The sequence below is a fragment of the Papaver somniferum genome, unplaced genomic scaffold (genome assembly GCF_003573695.1).
Source record: "Papaver somniferum cultivar HN1 unplaced genomic scaffold, ASM357369v1 unplaced-scaffold_125, whole genome shotgun sequence".
Lineage (NCBI taxonomy): Eukaryota > Viridiplantae > Streptophyta > Magnoliopsida > Ranunculales > Papaveraceae > Papaver > Papaver somniferum.
In genome coordinates, this window is record NW_020621603.1 from 7,759,873 (window position 1) to 7,767,973 (window position 8,101).

Genomic DNA, 8,101 nt, shown 5'->3' on the forward strand with positions numbered 1-8,101 from the left:
TTGGATCAATTTCCAAATAAATAATCGGATCCGAGGTATTGTTTTCAAATTCCAAATATTTTCCCTTGGGAATATAATATCTTCCTCATCATCATTCTGTTGATTGATAAGGTGGTTGTAAATATTTTTTGCCGAAAAAGCTCCCGAAATATGGTGTTCCCATCTGATTCTGTCCCTGTTTTCTTTATTCGGGAAAATTACTAGAATTTTTCCTTTAATTTCTGGGAAAAAATATTCATCTAATTTTTCAATATCCCAGTCACCATCAGAATTTAGTAGTTCATGGACCTTTTGAGGTATCGGGTCCGGCTTATCACTTGGTTGGGTTAATGTATTTGTGACAGGTATCCATTTGTCTTCCCAGATCCTTGTGTTTTTTCCGTCTTTCACTTGCCAGATGAAGTTTCCTTTTATAATATTGAGACCCTTCTGAATACTTGTCCAAATCCACGAGAGTTCATAATTTCTTGTCGGTTGAAAAGGGTTCGATCCATGAAAATATTTCGCTTCTAGTAATTTTACCCATAGTTGATCCTTTTCTGTCATCACTCTACTTGCTAACTTCGTTAGAAGGGCTATATTGAAGTTATGGGGATTCTTAATTCCTAGACCGCCTTGGGACTTTGGTTTGCACATGCCTTTCCATGCTTTTATATATCCACCTTTTGTTTTTCCTTATCCTTATTCCACCAAAAATCTCTCTGAATTTTGTCAAGTTTATCTAGAGTATCTTTTGGAAGCGCAAGCATCTGCATCTGATATGTTGGATATGACAAGAGAATTGATTGAATTAAAACTGTCCTACCCGCTTGCGAAAGTAACTTTGATTTCCACCCTTGTAGCGTATTATAGTACCTTTGTAAAAGGGGGTCAAAGTTTTCTTTTCCATTTTTGTCGAAGAAAAGAGGTGTACCCAGATACCTGTCCTGTTTTGTCAGGAACGAGACTTTTAGGATTTTTGCTATTATCTTTGCATGTTTCAGGTGAATTTTTGGGCTGAAGTAAATCCCCGATTTCTGTAAATTTACCATTTGACCCGTAATTTCCCCAAATTTGGATAATATATCCAAAAGGTTTTTTGCTTCTCCTAAATCTTCCCTTGTGAATAGAAAACAATCGTTTGCGAAAAAAAGATAGGACATAGTAGGTGCATGTTTGTTTATTTTAATTTCAGAGATTCTTTTTTCTACTGTGGCTTTCTCCAGGAGTCTTGAAAGGACTTCCATGGGATCGACCAAGAAGATACTTAATTAATGAAGCAGGTGTAAATTGCAGAGATTATCATTTATCTAATGAATGAAATGAATCTTGATGATTATTTTATTCAAACAACCAAATAATGATAAAGCCGTGGAATCACATCTTCTCCAACCGTGAAATATTTGTGCGGAATGAATTGTTTAAACTATGATCAAATATATGCTGTATTGAGAAAATTTGCATAGATGGTATTCTCAACGTTTCTTGTCATATTGTCTGTACTTTGTACTATCACAGTTGAGTATATATTCTGTTCTTACGGAATTTACAGTTTCGTTACATCATAGCCATATGTAGATATGCCAATCATCAGCATCATAGAAAGCGCTGCGAATAATAATTCGAATTTTAGACATATCAAGTTCCGTAAACAACTCAGGGAACAATCTCTGTATATACCCAAAGAAAGATGTCCCAAACGTTTATGCCACAACGGGACTTGTTCTTCAGAATCAGACATACTTATTGATTTGTAAGCTCCTGTATTGTCATCTTGTGTTGTCCCATGCAATTCCAAGTAGTAAAGATCCCCTCTCTCTTTACCCAAACCAATCGTCGTTCTAGTAGGAAGGTCCTGAAAAAAACAAGATGTCTCAAAGAATGTAACACTACACTTTAAGGGAAGAATTGAAAAACACAAGATGTCTCAAAGAATATAACACTATACTTTAAGGCTTGGTTACTTGACTAATTGAGAAAAGGTTGCAAGAGAGACCAAAAATATAACACCATAGAAAGAGACATGGTTATCAGAATAAGTCCTTCACCAGAGACAACAGTTGAAGACGTATCAGCTGTCAAGATACAAGGTTTACACGGACTTGTATTATAGGTAGAGAAAAGTGATTCAGACTTGCTCTGGTAGGCATTCAATTAAAAATAAGTTGGATAAATGGATTATCTAAACTCCTTTTGTAAGAACAGAAAACCAGACTACGGAATTTCTAGCAAAAGGAGTTTTGAGTCATCCAATCAACTATTTCCTCGACAAGCTAGGTATGCGACATATCTACGCACCTCCTTGAGGGTAGTGTTGCAATGAGACTGACAAAACAAGTAGTCTATTCACAATAGGATGGCAACCAATCCTATTGCACCATAGTGAACAGTGTATAGTGAACAGCTGGGTTGCCCCAATACTTCTGGGGGTCCCCATATGGTGTATGGACACAACCACATAAGGAGATACCAAAAATACGGCTGGTTTACTAAAGCTATTATTTTAATTGTATTGTAACGCTCACCTACCTTTTAGGAGGTAATAATTAGAATCCTGTGTATTTTAGCAAATAATACAGCTTTGTGTTCTCAATTAAGTGCTCAGCTTAGCATCATTGGTTACAAAGATAGAATGAAATACCTCAGAGATGACAAACCAGATCTATCTCTATTGTAAAAATCTATCTCCATTCTCCACCGTAAGCCGTTACTCATGAGTCTGTGAGGACTAGGACCAGCTGCTATCCCATAATTAGTCTTACTATTATATATTTTGTGCTAAATAATTTATTCACTACTGATATACATGGCTAGTTCATGCTTTTTTGTTTGATTTTTTGTAAGCATAATCAAATTTGAAAAATCTAGTTGAACTTATGCTATATATTTTGAACCAATATAGGAATCTGGTTTGTACTTTGTACATCTCTACCTATTTTAAAAAAACTGTCTGTATTTATGTATACAGATGTGTCCCAGTATGATGGTTCTTTGGAATTGCCATATTGGACACACAGTGACGTCTCTGTATCAGACACCCGTGGGGATATTAGTGCAACCCAGGTGAACAGTGAACAATGTAATATAGATACTCTATCATTAAGGGTATAATTGTAATTGTGCATAAAATGTGTATAAGAAAGGAGTCTCCTCTTAGTGTAATTTACATTCCTTCACTTAGTCTCTCTATGTTTCTACAAATAGAACCACGCATGTGGAGGTGGATAGATATTTCATCAAAGAGAAGTTGAATGAAGGATTATCAGCACTCCGTTTGTAAGAACGGAAAACCATATTTCAACATTCTGACAAAAGGAGTTCCAAATCGTCTATTCAACTCTTTCCTCGACAAGCTAGACATGCGAGAGATCTATGCACCTGCTTGAGGGGAAGTGTTGGAATGAGTTTCATGGTTAAAATTTACTGTACATCTAGTGTAGCTAGATCTTTTAACCTAACCTTAAAGTGGGTACTGTTGTAAGTTGTAGCTATGCCTAAGTTTATAAAAGGGAGTCTCTCATATGGGTGAATTGCGATCTCTCTCTGTTTCCACACAAACATGTCTTACTAAATTAAAATTCACACATGTTATACTTTTTAAAGAAACATATGTTATACTTTTTTCTGCTTTCAAGCAACCTCTCTCACCTAAAATTCACACTGCACCAGCTCCATAAACACGATGACATAGCATCTACAACCAAGCTAGACTTTATTTGGGCTGATGTTCTACCTTCGGCAATGGCACAGACCATTCTCCACAAAAATCTGCGATCAAGACAGACCAGACCTTATTACGACTAACTTGAACCATATTTAAACCACATCTCAAGTTGTCGAAATAAAATTGTAGATAAAACCATTTCATCTAAAGGAACTGTACTAGTTTACCTAACACAAAATCCTTCAATGTCTTAAAATCCTCTGAGCAATTTTCTCAAATACTTTTTGGACATACAGAGAGATAGAGCTCACTTGAGGTTGGAGGCAAATACTTTGCAACTTTAATCCCTTGGTTCACATATATATTCTGTCATAAAAGAACATATTGATTGAAAATACATTTCAAACTCGAAAGGATTACCTTAGACGATAAAACATTGGTTATATCCTTAGCTGCTTCAGCCTTAGCTTGCATAATACTTCCGCGTCTTTGCTAAGCACTCTTGGCCTATTATAGTGAAACAGAAATTTAATAAAATATTCTCAAGACCACTAAATCAACACTCTTGGCCTATTATAATTTAATAAAAAATTCTCAAGACCACTAAATACGTGAAGATGTATGTAATAAGTAATGGCATAGAAAGAAAATGGCAGGCATCAATAACATGTTTTAAGGAAAATGTAGCAAACCTTAGCATCAATCTGAAAGAAAGCTTTGTCTCTCAAATCTAATTTTTTTTAAAAGATTGGAGCTAGGCAAGAAAGCAAATATAAACTTGAAATGATTCTGGATTATGAACATATACTTGGGAATTATAATGCATTGCATGGGTTGGTCAAGGAAAAAAACCAATGCGTCTGCAACAAAAGTGATCTATCACGTTTTCCACTTCACATCCATCATATTTCTTTTTCGATTAATACAATCAATCATTCAATCTTACGGACAAAACTATTACAGGGGATTCTGTAATCCTAAAATAGAGGAAAGATTTGGGCTAACACTGACTCACATGAGTCATGACAATGATTTTATACTTTCTAATTCTTTAACTTTGAAATAGCTCACTCACCGAGTATACATGACTATGTCAAGTATAAGACTGTAACCAATATAAACATGACAAACCATTAGGGAATGATGCATTTGTTGGCTATTTATAATATGTCAGCATGGAAATGTCACAATAAAGAAAAATGGTTCAGAATGTCAGCATAACTGGGAAGTTTCACTGGCTTCTTTAAGAGCCTCATCATCAAAAGCTATTGATAAGCATATATATCCTTATGCATTCTATGTGTTCTATAGCAGTGAAATGTTTATGTTGCCACTTGCCAAATAGGTGGTTTTATTGTTGTTTCTTCTGTTAGATTTTCTTTTTGACGAATAAGATTATGAAACTAATTGTACTCATATACAAGTTATGGAAGAAAGTGATATCATGTGAGTTGTTGCAGACATACCTTCCACATGATACGGCAGAGCCATTACGTAAGCATAGAGAAGATATATAAGAGATGCAACTGGGGAGCTCAAGGAATGGGTAGAGTATATGACTATGCATTTTACAATGATTTGGGTGATCCTGGCAAGGGTCCAAACTACGCACGTTCTGTTCTAGGAGGATCCTCCGAGTACCCTAACCCTCGAAGACAAAAACTGGTTAAGCACCCATAAAACAAGCTCATTTTTTTCAGATATATTTATTACCGTGGTAACACAAGAAAGAACAAGGTGAAAACATTATAAGGTTTACATACTAATTCAGTTTCAAACATTTTGGACTGATCCTAGCTCAGAGAGCAAATTAGCATTCCTCAGTCTACACATTTATGTTCCTAGAGATGAACTGTTTGGTCACTTGCTTATGCCCTGAAATCACTAGTTCAGGTTTCGGTACCCGAGATCAAAGCTTTAGGTGACAGCACCCAAAACGTATTTCATACATTCCGAAACATATTTAACCACTACGAGGGAGGAATCCAACTACGGAACTACCCATAGACCCACTAAACAAAATTAAGGATGCCATTCTTTTTGAGAAGCTTAAAGAACTTGTTCGTACAGACGGCAAAAACTTACTCAAATTGCCGATACCTCAGATACAGCACCACTTGAAGTGTTTAAGCAATGTGGACTAAGGTGGTTGAAATCGTAAACAAAATAATAGAGACGAACCAAAATAAGGTGTGGCGAAATAGGTACAGGCCTGTTAAGTGGCCATATATCTTACTTTATCCAAATACTTCTGATTATAGCAGAGTTGGTGGACTCACTGGCTGGGAATTCCCAACAGTGTATCCATCTAATAAGGGTATGTTACTACGGGTGTTATAGTTATTTTACAGTAGTGGACAATTGGGACTACCAATACTTACATGGTATTCTGTATCGATACCATTGAACTCTTTCTTGGCTTATTATCACAAAGAGAATATGTATATAGATTCTAAATATATTACTGAAATGCCTCCGAATATACCTAGTGAGTCGCCATTGCTTACAAACTAGTGTCGATTAATCAGATCTCCTTTGCAATTTTGTGAGTCGCCGTTGCTTATAAACTAGTGTCTCTATCACTATCTTCTAGAGCTGATCATCATGCATTTAGAGGTCAGAAAAAGAGGATTCCAGGGAAACCAAAATGTGCACAAACAAAACATTTGCAATGAGTGGAGCTCAATTGTATAACGGATGTCCTGTTATATGCATGTATATTTCCTTAATCTAGTTTAATTTTCAGAGTGATCAAAATTTTGAATGTTATTGACTTCATTCTGCGTTGAAATATCACGAATGTGAAACACTATGCACAAATGAAACCGGCAGAAAAGGAGATAATACTGCACAGACAATTAAGTGGAAATTTGCTTGAGACATGGTTCATAAAATTGAGAAGGAAATCATATTACTTGTTGTAAGGAGTTACATACCCTAGTTCTCTTGAATGATCAATTACTGATCCTCATGAACCCATTCCAAATGAAAGACAATTTATGGGAAGTGAAGCTGCAATAGAAAGAAATTTTCATCAAAACCTACAAGAACACATTGCAAAAGACATAAACTCAGTTGAAACTGAGATGGTTAACCAATTCTGCATTATTTTTCTGAAAATTGTCCAACATTCAGAAAAAGAGATTTACCAAATGTTTAGACATCAATATTCTTCAACCCAAACACAAGTTTTCTTTCTTCTCAACCCATTCCGATCCAATTCCAAAACCTATTGGAGCTGCTGATGCAATTGACCCAGTAGAAGCCATGTTTGCTCAGTGAAAGAAGAATCATGGGGTTGTGGATGGAAAATCTTTCCCGGGAAGAAGACAATTTGGGGAAAGAAAAGACAGTGCCTCTCCTCTAGCAACTCCAGTTGCTAAATAGCTAAAGAATGTAAGGGGAGTGTAACATAAAGTAAAAAGAACATTCTGAACCGAACCACGAAATGGTAAGCCCTAGAAAGACACCCAAGTTCTCTGAACCCAACCACAAAATGTTCCTATTCCGGCGAGCATCTTCCTAGTCAAGCTGAACAAGTCAGCTCAGCAGCACGCGCAATCCCCGATCGTGATAAAATCGTTGGTTATCTTTCTAAACATTGTGGTCAAGGGAAAAACGTACTAAATTCGTAACCCTACTCTATTTGCCAGTTCCCACAAGAAAAATTCTCGGTTGTTCAAACTCTGTGAATGGGGAACGTGAATCATTTACCATCGGAGATTCTACTAGATATCATATGTCGTTTACCAACCGAATTGATTCTTGGGTGCAAATTAGTTTGCGAATCGTGGAGATATCTTATTTCTCATGATCCATCGTTCTCTCGATTGCATCTAACACGTCTTATTGATGACAAAGAGAACATTACAAAGCTGCAACTTATGAGCGGGAGTTCCTAAAATAGAGGAACCAACATTAGAAATTGGTATAGAAGAACCATTACCCATCTGTATTCCATCAGGATCCGTATACTCAGTCGGAAATTGAAAACGAAAAATATCATTGGTGATGTGATCAATAGCACCACTGTCAGGCGTCCATGAGGGTGATGGTAGTAAGCCAGGCCCATAAGCAGCATAAGCCTGTGGTCCAGACGATGGTGGTTGACGCTTGGGGGGACGGAAGCTCATGTCATAACGATTCCAACAATTCTGGGCCTCATGATTTTTACGCCCGCAAAGTTGACAAGTTACAACAGATGTTTCAAAAGAATGATTTTTTAGGGACCATGATTTTTTTGAGGGGACCATGGTTTTACTAGGCCACCTTCCCTATAGTGATAAGGGGTGTCCTAAAACGTTGAAATGACTAACCTTCTCTTAACCTAATTTAATTTAAAACCAACCTAATAACCACCTATATATATATATAACCACCACCTCCTCCCACCACCACCGCCCACTACCGCCGATTACCACCACCACCACCAACCACCGATTACCACCACCACCACCA

At 36.7% G+C, this 8,101-nt stretch overlaps 1 long non-coding RNA gene across 1 annotated transcript; it reads right to left on the bottom strand.

Moving 5' to 3' along the window:
- Positions 1 to 1,425: 1,425 nt before the first annotated feature.
- Positions 1,426 to 6,978, bottom strand: LOC113331161. Its single transcript, XR_003350742.1, has 5 exons — positions 6,793 to 6,978; positions 6,580 to 6,655; positions 4,064 to 4,150; positions 3,628 to 3,747; positions 1,426 to 1,834 (listed from the first exon to the last, which is right to left on the bottom strand). It is a non-coding gene; the product is annotated as an uncharacterized LOC113331161 (long non-coding RNA).
- Between the last annotated feature and the right edge of the window lie 1,123 nt (positions 6,979 to 8,101).